This window comes from Miniopterus schreibersii, assembly GCF_964146895.1.
Source record: "Miniopterus schreibersii genome assembly, chromosome: 1".
NCBI lineage: Eukaryota > Metazoa > Chordata > Mammalia > Chiroptera > Miniopteridae > Miniopterus > Miniopterus schreibersii.
In genome coordinates this window covers 120099431-120113778 of record NC_138101.1, presented here as the reverse complement: position 1 = coordinate 120113778, position 14348 = coordinate 120099431, and positions in this window count along the sequence as shown.

The window sequence follows — 14348 nt, the reverse complement described above, 5'->3', positions numbered from 1 at the left end:
TTTCCAGATCTTAGCTATTGTAAACTGCGCTGTGAACATAGGGGTGCATAAATCCTTTCTGATTAGTGTTTCAGGATTCTTAGGATACATTCCTAGAAGTGGAATCACTGGGTCAAAAGGCAGCTCCATTTTTAATCTTTTGAGGAACCTCCATACTGTTTTGCATAGTGGCTGCCCCAGTCTGCATTCCCACCAGCAGTGCACTAGGGTTCCCCTTTCTCCACACCCTCGCCAGCACAAGTCGTTTGTTGACTTGTTGATGGAGCCGTTCTGACAGGTGTGAGGTGATGCCTCACTGTGCTTTTAATTTGCATCTCCCTGATGATTAGCGACGTTGAGGTTGACCATTTTCTCATGTCTCTTGGCCATCTGCATGTCCTCTTTTATGCTTGAATCACTGGCTTTCTACTGAACTTTGTCCACTAGGGCTCAAAGTCTTCTCTAAAGCAGCACTGGAATGGTAACTGCCTACCACCTATGCGGCACCCTCAGTGTAGGATCAACTGTCAAGGATTTAGGGACGCCTGGGTCTTGTTCACCTGATACCGTTATAATTACCTGGTTATTATTTAACTGGAAAGAAACAAAGGGAAGTTGCAATAAAGGCAAATGCCCAGTAAGGTCTGGGCGACTTGGGAAAATGCTTATCTGTCAGTCACAGCTGGGAACAAGTCAGTGGCTAGAATAGGCGTGGCCACTATAAATGCAGGAAGATTTGCTATTTAAACTCCTGGACAAAGGGAGTTCTCTCTCTCACTCTTGCAGTTTGCGCCTGACTCCTACTTGTGGGGCTCTCATGCTCTGCATTTGCCCACTTGGCCCACAGCCATGTGGATGCCACACAATGGACTAACGGACTTTAACTAGCCTGATGCTACATCAGACCCAGCTCCACCATGGAACAGAACCTCTGGACACTGGCCCTGCTTTTAGCTCTACGAAACCCCAGCTGCACATTTTCCAGGACTGGTTTAAAAACAATGGGACTTTGCAAACCAAGGGATGTAACTCCATGAAAACAACGCCTTTTACCACATCCCATTCTCCAATGGGGCCCTCTGGAAATTCTTATTCCAGTGGTACCCCCAAAACCCTACTCCCACTAGTGACGGAGAATTGCAACCTATCCAATCTTCCAGCAACATATCCACATATAAAATATTGCAAATCACCTTGACATAGCCTTTGCTGTCATCACAAGTCATATCACAGCGGAGTCCAACCAGCCTATTTGATCGGAACATAGTACCAATGAGGCCCTGCTCATTCATTCTCCCTACAATCCTTGCACCCCCACTCAACTGGCCTTGGGAAATTAAGGCCCTGGTTCACAAGCAATCTCTGAGTAAGCTGTGAGTCAGTACAATCCCTTGCCATCCTAGGAAACAATCAAGGTGGCCCTCCTTTTAGATGAGGTAAGTCAGTCTGCCTCAGCTGCTCAGTTTTGAACTCTTGCAAGACAAGGTCGGTGCTTTATTTATTGCTATACTATCAGTGGGTGGCATCTGACAGTCAGTACTGTACATGCTTCTTGAATGAATGAATGAATTGCAACATTCAAAAGAGGGTCTGTTAGCAGAGGACTGAACTAAATAGTAGTCAGTGTCGGTTATACTCATGATCTTAGCAATTTAGACAGTTTTACATGGCCTAAATATGTATATGATTCCTTTCATCTAGCTATGTATTTTGAAAAGCCCCAAAGGAATGTCAAAAACTATGTGTGGTGAGCAGCATCACATCTGCGTCTCCTTGGAGCTAGAAGGCAGCCTTGCATGTTTCTCTCTAGGTGAGTAAATAAGAACAGGATGCGAGGGGGAGAGAGGCCTGTGTAGGGAGCAGGTACACAGATGTCGCCATTGAAAACAAGCACTGGTCCAGAAGACAGACCCATGAGGCATCAGATTTTCTTTGCATTTTCTTTAGGTTGTGTTTTCAAGGAAATGGATGTTCCTGAGGAACGTCTAAAAATGAGGAAATTGACTACATCTAACCTCCTTTCCAGCCCTGAAATTGTATGAATTCAGGACAGCTTGTCCAGAAGTGGCCATGAGAAAAATAAAAAATAAAAAGGCAGTCCTGAGCAGGGAAGCAGCCCTCTTCTACGGTAATTAGTTGGTTTTCCCTCATTCTCAGCGATTTCCTCACTGCTTTATATACATGATAAGTTCATATATGACCCCACTGCACACCAGACACTGACCATCACTAAAGTTTTGTGGATGCAGAAGTGAAACATTTCTGAGGCCAGTCAAACCATAAAATCAGAAGGAAGGCTGTTCACAACCTGATTCCATCGTAATCCTGGAATCGTTCAGAAAAGGATGACAACCTGAGCTAACGGAAGGCTGCCTAAAAGGGAGTGTTCCCTAATAGAGGGAGTCCAGGGGGCCGCTTTACAAAACCAGGAATAAGACAGGTACTAGTACGTAGTATTGTCTGGACAATGCAGCTAAGGCATCAAACTCACCAAGACCAGTTCCCTTTAATAGCCCAGGTCCTTGTTTATGTTACTCATTTGTCAGATCTTTAAAGACATGGTTTTGCTCAGTAAACCCAGGAGAGCTTCGACTCAGTCACTGTGAATTCCAAATAAGGAGTGTCTGAGCTTAATGAAACTGCATTACAGATTGAAATTCATCTTTTTATGATTTACCATAAAACTTGGGCACATAGCCAGTCCTGGTTACCCTCTCCTACAGACATCATTCTGTTGGCTCTGAGGCTAATTTTTAACCTCAATCTGATTTCTTTCTCTTGATTCCCAGGCTCCTAGACTGCGTTTTTGTCCCTGCCACACCCTGAGCTGCTGTAAACTCGCAAAATCCAAATTAATTTCAAGCCCAGCCGGTGTGGCTCACTGGATTGAGCATCATCTCATGCTCTAAGAGGTTGTCGGTTTGACTCCCAGTCCGGGCACATGCCCAGGTTTCGGGCTCGATCCCCAGTAAGGGGCATGCAAGAGGCAGCCGATCAATGTGTTCCTCTCATGAGTGTTTCTATCTCTCTATCCCTCTTCCTTCCTCTCTCTCTAAAAATCAATAAAACATTTTTTAAAAATTAATTTCAATATTTGCCTAAGTAAAATAAGTAAATCCCATAAATAATGGATTCCTGAAGCAGATAGGAATTTGTTTAAATCTCCTGTTGTCTGGATCAGCCCCGCAGGCACCCCCTTTACCCTGCAGAGGACCACAGGGCAGCTGCAGGCAGAGAGACTGGTGGTTAGGAAATCAGGCTTTGGCACTAGATAGAACTGGGTTCTAACCTCAGCTCTATCTGTGCTTTAGTTTCCTCATCTGTGAAGTTGGTGAGAATATATATAAAGACAGACTCATGAAATAAGAGCTACTATAATCATCAGCAATAAAGAATTCCTTATAAGCAGGCATTAAGTGCTTCCCTTACATTAAGAAGGGACAGAAAAAAATGCTTCTCTATTTCCCAGCTGCTAACATGTGAAAAAAGCTTGGAAAATGCTTTTATGCTGGAGATAAGTAATAGTTAAAATATTTGTTAACCCAATCTTCATTCTGTGAATCAGGCCTCCACATGGGAGCCAGCACTTGAAACAGCACAGCTCTCTCCAGAGAGCTATGTGTAGGAAGCCGCTGGAAACGAGGCCAGTCCAGGTGGACTGAACAAAAGCAAAAAGCCATTGCTGGGAGCCTGCCAGACCCACTGACTTAGAAGACCGACGCCCTGGATGTGTGGAAAATGAACATTTCGGCCACCGCTCTGTGAGAGGGTGGGAGTGACTTCACCCTTACAACACAGCTCAGCCTGAAGAGAGCCAGAAGCCCCACTTCTCACTCCGTTACCAGGAGCCCACCCAGACTTGACAAAGGAACTTCTATCCAAAAGTTCACGGATACATTGGCTTTTGGAAGCAAAACACACTTTCCTCACAAAAGGTGTTACAAATAGTTGTTAGATTTTTTTTCTCATCAGGTCCACCAAAGACTCCACAGTTAATGGTGTCACTAAGGGGTAGCCCTGGGTTTGACCCTGAGGCCAGTGGCTTCCTTTCTTAGTTGCAGTAGCTGGGCAGCTAAATAAAGCTTCTGGCCCAGCGGGGTGTGGCTCAGCGGCTGAGCAATGACCTAGGATCCAGGCGATCGAGGTTCGATTCCCGGTCAGGGCACATGCCCAGGTTGTGGGCGCGATCCCCGGTCGGGGGGGGGCGTGCAGGAGGCAGCCGATCAATGACTCTCTCACATTGATGTTTCTATCTCTCTCTCTCCCTCTCCTTTCCTCTCTGTGAAATCAATAAAGATATTTTATAAAAAAATAAATAATAAATAAATAAAGCTTCCAGTGCCTCAGTTTCCTCATATGTAAATTAGAAATAATAACACTTCATTCTCATTTCATAGGTGTAAGAATTGAGTTAATTCATATAAAGCATTTAGATAATGCCTGGCACATAGTAGGTGCTCAATAAACATTGGTTGGCATTATATTTATCATGAAGGCTAGGAGGTCACAGAGCAGGTTCCCCAGGAGGCCCATAGCAAGGTATTTTGGCCCCCAAGGAGAATGAGGGATTGCACAGGAACCCTGTGGCAAAGAGGAAAGACTTGGGGGAACCAGCCTTCTCATCGAGCACTTCACATGCTCCAGGCACAGTGCTAAGAGCTTACTCACCTCTTACTCTTCCCAATAAAGCCTTAAGGGAAGTATTATTGGGATCACTATCACCTCCAGTGTGTTCATGAGGAAATTGGGACCCAGAAAGGCAAAGGAACTCATTTAACACCATTGGTCTCATTCCCTTTTTCTACCAATACACCTCTTCAGTTGCCTCTCTTCAGGCCTGTGCCCAGAAAATATGACTTGCTTTAGTAAGAATAATGTTTCTCAGTAACTTTCATGTCAAGAAAAGCACCAACAGCCTTCACACCACAGGAGAAAAAGTCTGGAAAGATGAGCCCCAATCATAATCTTTCTCTCACTCTCCAAGGACCGATTATTTTCTAGACCATTTAGGCAACACCTCCTGGGGAGGGACCGATTTTGCCCCTTCCTCACTAGAACATTTTCTGCACACTGCCACTCTCTCTCATCAGTTCCTGGATCCATTTCTAGTACCACAAGCAGTGGAAATTATGCCAAGAGCACAGGTAGGGTAACCACTGTGGTGTCAGATGGGAAATTGGCATTGATATTTCTACTGTTTGTGAAAACTGAGTCTGTTTCTACTTATGAAGACAATTTAGAAAGTAAGAAGCTTTCATTGCACAGGAGCCTTTAGGAGAATAGTCATCAATTATTGCTATGCTAAGAGACAAGGAATAAACCTGGAAATGCTAACCACTGGGGGGGAGAGGGAGAAAGGGGAACCTATGGGTTTTCACCATGATTTTTTAGCAATCAGGGCTGGGAAGTTCAGCCAAGAAAAGTTTAATGGAGTTGGGATGGACAGATGGGCAAGACCATCTGAGTGTGAAGGGAAAACCCAACACCTGTAGAGAAAGTGGAAGGACCAGCCTCAGCAGATCGAAGAAGAGACAGAACATAAAGACAGAGGAGCAGCAGATCCGTTGAGGACTGGAATGCATTAATAGCTGGTTGGAATCAAAAAAATGAAGAAAGTAAAAATCCTAGGGTTTTGGTGTCACACAGCACATCTGAATTACCAAAGTTAGGAAACATGTATTGAATACCTACCAAGGGCTCAGCACTTGGGGTGTTTGCAAGAGTTTATTGGCTGCAAACTTGTAATCCACTGAAATACCATCACCCTGGGACAGGGAGAGAATCTTCTTCACTGGACAGAGCAGCTCACCTTAGTTCTTGTCAAGTTCTGCTTAGAGACAGAGGTGTCCTCTCCAGTCAAAGTTTCTCAGAAGCCAAATACTTTGCTGTGGAGGTGGAAGTCTCAAAATTATAGATTCTGAGGGAGTTCAAATGCTGACAAATAGATATATTATTTTGTTCCTCGTGGATATAGTATTATTCTTCTCATGGTTTAATTTGCCTTTTAATAGTTTCTAGTTTTATGAATTGTCATGGTTGCAAAGAAAACATCTTTAAATCCTTGAGAATCAAAGTCAAGAAACTTTTTCCTATTTAATATAAGAACATTTGTCAGGGAAGTGCCCTGGCACTCAGTCAGAATCCCCCTCACACACTGGAGAATTTTCTCAAGGCAGATTCCCATATGTTGGACAATGAAATCTCTACCTCTTGCAGGTTGTGTTGTGTGTTTTTTTAACTTAATAAGATATTCTCATTCTTTGATGCACTTTACAAAAACTACAACTAGTTTTGCAGGCATAAGTGCACCAAAAGTCCTGTGTATAATACTAACAAAAGTTTCTTTTTTCTTTTTCAGTAAAAGAGCAGATCACATATGTATCACATTCATTTAGGAACATTTCTATTGGTAAAATATTCTATATTAATAGTAACATAATTAACAAAGAAAAATATTTTATTAAATAACATTTTTATTTAAATCTTTGACACCTGAAGATTACTCTATCAAATCTCCTCATAGCACTATCAGCTGGCATTTGGGTGAGGAGTGGGCAAAAGAAGTGTAATCCTTGCCCTCTAGTGCCTAAATTCTGTACATGGGACCCAGACTATTCTAATGAATACAGTAAAATAATACAATCCTTAATTTTATAAAAACTTCCTAGAATTAGTCTTATTGAAACAGTACACTTACGTGGTTTAAAATTATATTTAATTTGATCCTTCAAGCAGTTGCCCAAATGGATCCACTAGACATTTTATTTGATTGAATTGTTGAGTCGATAATTCATTTATCTATTCAACATTTATGGAGTATTTTTATTGGCTAGACACAACATTAAGTGTTGAAGATTTAGCAGCAAATAGGTAATCCTATGGCTTGTTCTGATGGAGGGGTTATGCCAACCTTCTTTGCAATGAAACTGAGTAGCTATGGGAGTGCATAGAACAATGTTAGATCATTTCTCCCTGCCTCGAGGTCAACCAACAACAGAAAGATGCCCGTGTGTTTGAGACAATACAAAAATGAGACCATTTACTTTCTTATTAGCTTACAATAGTCTTCTCTGACACAACCTCTTAGCACTACAAGTAGCTAGTCCTATTTCTACCTCTAAAAGCTCCAACTTTCCTCCTGCTGTTCCCACTCAATGAAATCCCTCTCTGAAGACCAAACACCACTTGCCGTCTGACGCTGGCTAAGTTTAAGATTCTGCAGGTTGGGGCCTTTCAAAGAGGAAATTCAGATCATTCCTTTGGGAAAGCAGAAATATCCAGGAGCTGTCCGCTGAAATGTCGGGCTGCCCTGGTTTAACTCGGTGCTTTCCACTTCCCAGTGCCCACAGTGACAGCCCTCTCAGTCACTAAATCGGTTAGCAAAGGAACAGTCTAGAGCACATTGTACTTATGAGGACCCCCTCCTCTAAAAGTCAATTGACCATTCACTGTTCTTCAAGGTCAGTGAGAGGCAGGTCCTGCTTGGAGACTGGAGACAAGTTGCAGTGCATCCCTGAGGCCTCTCCGCTTCCATTCTCCACTGGAGTCCATCTGAAGCTCTAAGCTGCATATTATCAATTCCTTGCAGCTGATAGTATTGAGCACCTATCATGTGCAGGACGTGTGCTAGCGACCCTGATTAGGAGTGAGGGAGAGTGATGAGAAAATGATCAGGCAAAAATGTTGTAGGTTCTGTAATATAAATATATGCCAAGCTCTGTGGGAGTGCAGAGAGTGAGCGATTACCTTCTGAACTGGTCTTTAACAGGATGTGAGAATTCTATAGGTGGAGGTTAGAGTTGCAACATCCCAGGCAGAGGGAACATCAAGAGCAAAGAACAAAGATGAGAATGAGCATGATGCTGGGGGAACCTCAAACATCTGCTGCGTCTTAATCCATTCAGGCGGTTGTAACAGAATACCATGGGTTGGGTGGCTTAACAACAGAAATTTACTTCTTATAGTCCTGGAGGCTGGAAGTCCAAGATCAAGGCACCGTCATATTGGTGTCTAGTGAAGGCTCCCTCTCTGGTTCATAGATGGCTGTCTTTTCCCTGTGTCTTTACGTGGTAGAGGGGGAAAGGGAGCTCTCTGGGTCCCTTTTAATAAGGGCATTAATCCATTCATGAAAGCTCCACTTTCATGATCTAATCACCTCCCAAAGCCTACCCCCTCCTAATATTATTACTTTCGGGGTTAGGTTTCAATATATGAATTTGGTGGGAGGTGGACACAAACATTCCATCTACAGCTTACTGTGACCATGTACAATGTGCATCGGAGGACGCTGTAAGAAATGAGAGTGAAAACGGTGTGACACCTTGGAAGGCTCTGTATATGACATGATAAAGAAGGATTACATGTCAATTACAAGTGGGGAAACTGAGGTTCATAGTCATTACACTTGTCACCTAAGTTCACTTTCACAAGAACAGGATTTGGGGAAGAAACCGACCGTCCTACTAGGGCAGGAGTGAGGGAACAGTAAATACCGCAAAGTGGAAAATATTGAAGTCTTTGGTGATCAGCAGTATTTTTTTTTTAAAGATGTTTTTTATTGACTTTTTTTTAGAGAGAAAGGAAGAGGGAGGGAGAGAAACATCAATGTAAGAGCATAACATCGATTGGCTGCCTCCTGCATGCCCCCAACTGGGAATTGAGCCTGAAACCCAGACATTGCCCCCAGGTGCACGGGATGACACCCAACCAACTGGCCAGGGCGGTGATCAGCAGTATTGATGCCTCTGTGCCTGCAGCCTGCTGCTCACCCGTAGACAGAGCAGAACTGCCTTTGGCAGGTTCTTGTCGACACACATTTCAGCTCCATCACCAGAATGGCCTGGAAACCCAGCGGCTTCTTGTCAGGGGCCCTATGTAGCTAGGCTGGTTCACAGGTTAAAGCCCATCCTCTCCATCTACAACCCTGGCAATCTGCCCTGAGACAGTGGAGAGCTGGCAGGGTGCACTGTATGACTTTGCAGGCTGGGGCCAAAAATAACCGCTTCCTCTGTGCTGGCCCTCACTCTGGGAAAATGACTGGGGTCTTCAGAATTACAGAAATTACACTCCAGTCCTTAGGACCCCAACCGTGTTACAACCAAGCTGTATTTAGTAAACCACATGGCCTCATGAGATCCTTGAAAACAGCTGAGCATAATGGATTCGTAAGGTCAAGCAAGTAATCAGAACTCAAGTGGGGCTTTATCTGTAGGTCCCTTCCATCAGCACAACTCTTCTTAGTTTTATTAATACATCTCTGAAGCATTTGTGACCACCAAGCCACCTCCTCTAGGTTGTTGAGAGTACAGTGTTCAGATCCTACCTCCATCACTGCTTCAGCACTTTAGACAAACTACTCCCTACGCATTCTTAGGCTAGTACTTTTCCTTTCTGAACCTTACACATCTCTAATGGTTTTTGTCAGGACCACATGAGATGATTTAGATAGATGGGCCTGTAAGACCTCAAACATATGTTTTTTATTATAATATTAATTATTATTACCCACGGCTCAAATCTCACTAGACACCTAGTGTTTTCAGTTTTGTGTCAAGGGAAGGACCTGTTCTCCTGCTCACTGGTGAAATCCAGAAAATTATATAAAGCTTCTCTTGTTTCCAGTTAATGGTCCCCGTCTCACATTGATGGCACTGTCACAGGTTTTTTTGGCAGAACTTCTAAGTCCAAAGTGCAATTCAGCATAAACAAAGGCCTGGCTCTGACCCAACATATTAATCAATGAATTAACTCTTCCTCCATCCATTAACCTTGGGCTTGAAGCAGTGACTTAGCACTGGAGGAATCAAGAACTCTTCAGCTACGTGAGATGCCTTGAGAACTAACGAAAAAAGCAAGCAGCTTGCAGTCTCCTGAAAAAAGAGGGGCCAAAATGACCAGTGACCTCACTGCTATCTGGCCACCTTAGTTTTGTCTAGTCTTGCAGCAGGTACTACAGATCAAAAATAGTAAGAAAAAAATGGACAGAGAGAAAATACAAATGAGAGAGAGCTATGCTCTTCCTATGGGTTATATGCTGATCCATTACAATACTTCTGAGCACCTTCCAGATATTCATGCTCCCTTTTCCCCTTCCTTCCTCCCTTACCTTTATTGACTTTTTTAAAAATTATGGTATAAAAAATAAAACACATAAAATTTACCATCTTAACCACTTTAAGTGCACAGTTCAGCAGTGTTCAAAACAGTCACATTGTCGTATAGAAGATCTTACAAAACTGAAATCTGTACCCACTAAACACTCCCCATTTCCCCTGCCCCCTTTACAGACTTTTAAATCTCTATTATTTCCTTCCAACCACTGTGTTCTTTACTGTATTTTCCACCAATACACCATCCCAGCCTTTTTTAGATATTATAGCTGGCCTCATCATAACTGCCTTATAGTTCTAGCATCATCTCTGTTCAGCTTAAAAACACACACGCAAGCATTTGTTTCCATGGTGAAGCTTCCTCTCTCAGGGCAGACTGAGGGGCAGTGGTGTCGGGGTTGGCCTGTAAAACTGAGCCACCCAGCGAGGAGACAGCATCTGTGGGCGTTCGGTGGAGCCAGGTCTTGAGCACAGCCCTTTGATTGTTGATATCTAATAGGCATGATTCAAAAAGTAAAAATTATAAGGGAGAGGTCCTATGATCAAATCGTTTGAGAAACCTTGGATGACTTCAAGTTAAAAAGGACTCTAATGCGTGATAGCTCAGAGCTTTGCCCATGCTAGTGAGGTGAGCAGCGTTTCACAAAGCACCTCCGACTCCGGGTGTCCTCTTGCTGTGGGTCTACAGAGGCGCTCACCCCCACCGTGAGAGAGCGAGGAGCCCACAGACCTCAGGAGCTGGGGTGGGGGATTAGTGACTCTATTCTCTAGTGCAAGGTAGGCCCGCCCTTTCTCCTGGAGCAGTAGACAATCCAGGAAGCTGTGTTTGACAGAAAAAGCCAAAGATCAGCCCTTTGTGAATAGGGAATGTAAAAGTTAGACTTGCCCAGTTTTAGAAATTTGCCCTATCTTTTCCCTTTTCCAAGGAAGAGTGGTTGAAACAGAGTACTAGGTATAAAGTAGGTGCCCATAAACACTGTTTGTCTTAGTCAACTTGGATGCCATAGCAAAATGCCACTGACAGGGAGACTTAAACAACAGACATTTATCTCTCACAGTTCTAGAGGCTGGAAGTCCAAGATCAAGGTGTGGGCCACTTTAGGTTCCTGGGGAGAGCTCTCTTCCTGGCTGGCAGATGGCCACCTTCTCGCTGTGTCCTCAGATGACCTTTCCTGTGTGTGTGCACATGGAGATCTCTCTCTTCTCTCTTCCTATAACTGCATCATGAGGGCCCCACTCTCCTGATCCAATCTAACCCTCCTTCTAACCCTATCTAGCTCACCTTCATGACCTAACCTAATTACCTCCCAGAGGTTCCATCTCCAAATGCCACCCCCCCATGGGGATTAAGGCTTCAACCCATGAACTGGGAGGAATGTGAACATTTCCTCTGTAGCACTGCTGATGGCTTTATGGAAGATTTAGTCAGCATTTGGTAGTGAAGGAAGGGAACTCGATGTTAAAAGACAGAAGAAGTGGTGTGGAAAAACTATGAAGTCCTTCACTAGTCCACAGCTTCGGAGGTACCAGGAGACAAATTATGTCCCTTGTTAGTATAATGATGTCTAACAGGCCTCTCCATGTTTTATCTGCTTTTTGCTTTGTTACACATTGTGTACTCCCAAAAAGGATTTAAGGCACCTTAAAATAAAAGCTGAGACATCAGAAACTATGGGGAAAGAGGCAGTCATAATTACACCAGAAACCAGGGCTAGACAATTATTGTTATTAAACATTAAATTAAGTTTACTCTGGCCCTGGCCAGGTAGTTCAGTTGGTTAGAGCATCGTCCCAATATGCCAACGATGCGGGTTCAATCTCTGGTCAGGGTACATACAACAATCAACCAGTGAGTGCATGAATAAGTGGAACAACAAATCGATGTTTCTCTCTCTCCCTCCTCTATCTCTCTCCCTTCTTTTCTCTCTAAAAATCAATATATTTTAAAAAATTAAGTTTACTTGGAGCATCTTAGAAGTAAAAAAAAAAAAAAAAAAGTGTTGGCTCCCTATTTAGATAATAAAATTTTTCCCACTAAAATTAAATTTCAAAAGGAATTTATAATTAAATCTAAACAAGAATGAAAATATACACTTACTTTGTGTGGCTGGTTCATGTACTGGTCTTTGATCAAAGCCAGGGGCAGAGGACATTGATTTGTGGGCAAGCAAGGAGTACCCTACCGGTCTGAACATATTCATGTCTGATGACCAACCTTATGCAAGGGTGAGAGTTAGAGGAGGCAAGAGGAGGCAAGGCCAGGGCCTCTCCAAGTGTTCCCCTACCCACCCTGAAAACCTGCATCACATTCAGCTGAACTGCTGATAAAACGTAGATTCTTGGGCCAATCTAGACCTACTGGATCAGAATATTGGGAGGAAGAGCTAGAAACCTACGCATTCAAAACTCCCACAGTGATTCTGATGCCCACTAAACTTTAAGACACTGTGAGCAAGAAAAGAATAGGCATGTGGCCGCCCGGCCGGGCGTGGCTCAGTGGTTGAGTGTCGACCTGGGATCCAGGCGATCAGGGTTCGATTCCCGGTCAGGGCACATGCCCGGGTTGTGGGCTCGATCAATGACTCTCTCATCATTGATGTTTCTCTCTCTCTCCCTCTCCTTTCCTCTCTCTGAAATCAATAAAGATATATTTTTTTTAAAAAAAGAATAGGCATATGTTGCCTCATGCACATTTTCTTTCATATTTTCTGCATTGTGAGATAGAAAGAGTTCCCTATTCTTTTGTTACCTAATGCCAGCTACCAGAACTGACCAACTGCTATGAAAATTAAGGGGTCCGAAATATACTTTGTTTCTCAAAGAAAAGGCATGATCCAATTTTTTCTTGACAAAGAACTATGTGCCTGCCTGAAACTTCTCATGAGCATTGAGTTATAGCCCAGTGTCGTGCACCATGAAGTACAGAAGAGATGACTTTGCCTTAAATTACAAGGGCGTTAGTTGTCAACTGCCATGATCACAAAATGACTTCATGTGGTACCTAACATGTGTGCAATATTGAGAAGCAATTCCTCTGGTGTGCTCATCACAATAAATAGTTAAGACAGGTGTGGTCCCTGAACACCAGCTTTAAAAATAAAGATTCTATTGTAAAAGCAACCACGGTCTTGACCAAAGAGCTGACTGTTAACTAGTCAGGAATATAGTTAGCCAGTTGTTAAATGGTTGGTAGTTTGAAATCTGCCATATGCAATTATTTACACCATGTAAATTAGCAAATGCTTTAAGTCAGGGCTTATTTTTCCCCTTGGAAAGCTGGTTTACCAGCCTACCACTGGTGCAGACTAAGGAATGAATCTCAAACACAGAACAGTCACCTTCCTGAAACCCATGACAAGAAGACTCACTTGTCCTGCCCATGTGTCCCTCTCGAAGCGTTGACTTGGGTTGGGGTTTATGTGGAAGGTTGTGATTCCCTAGGTAGTCAGGTGCATCTTAATACTATTTAGACAGGCTCCACATAGTTTATTTTTAAGGATTGCTACAAAAACAAACAAAAACAAAAGTAGGCTAGGTTGTGAATAAAATGTAGTTGATGGCTTCATTATGTCCTGGGCCTGTCCTATAGGGAAGCTTGTCTTTAGGGCACAAAAACAAAAATTAGACACTGATTTGCCCACAGCTCTGTGGTATTTACACTAATGTCTTCAGGGCTAAGGCCCATCCATAGCTTTCTCTCTTGGGCTCTTCTGTACACTTGGACCTAGTCATTACTGTTATAAAAACACTACTTTATATCAAGTCAGTAAGAATGTATCAGATTAGGACAGGAATAGTAATACTTACAGGAAAAAGTATTAAAATAATGAATACTCTGGCCTAGTAAGTCTGCTCATAAGGTTTTATCCTAAGAAGATCATCAGACTAGTATCCAAAGACATATGTAAATCATGTTCATTGAAGTCTTACTTATAGATTTTTTTTTTTAATCCTAAGTATAAATCAATAGAAAATGGTACCTCCAGGCAAAGGAATGATTATGAGCCATTGAAAAGGACAATGTGAAAGATTAATGATGTGAAAATATGATTAAAATATATCAATGAGTGAAAAATTTGACAACAATGTTTGTTGTGAAGCCACTCTTAAAAGTTTGCCTATTTCTGTATATAAATTCATTCATTGGGGAAGGAAGCCTGGGATGCATTTGGAAAAATGTTAAGAGTGGTTATATCTGGATGATGTAATTTCAAGTTGAATGATTTCTTTTTATCTACATTTCTAATATTCATGAATTTA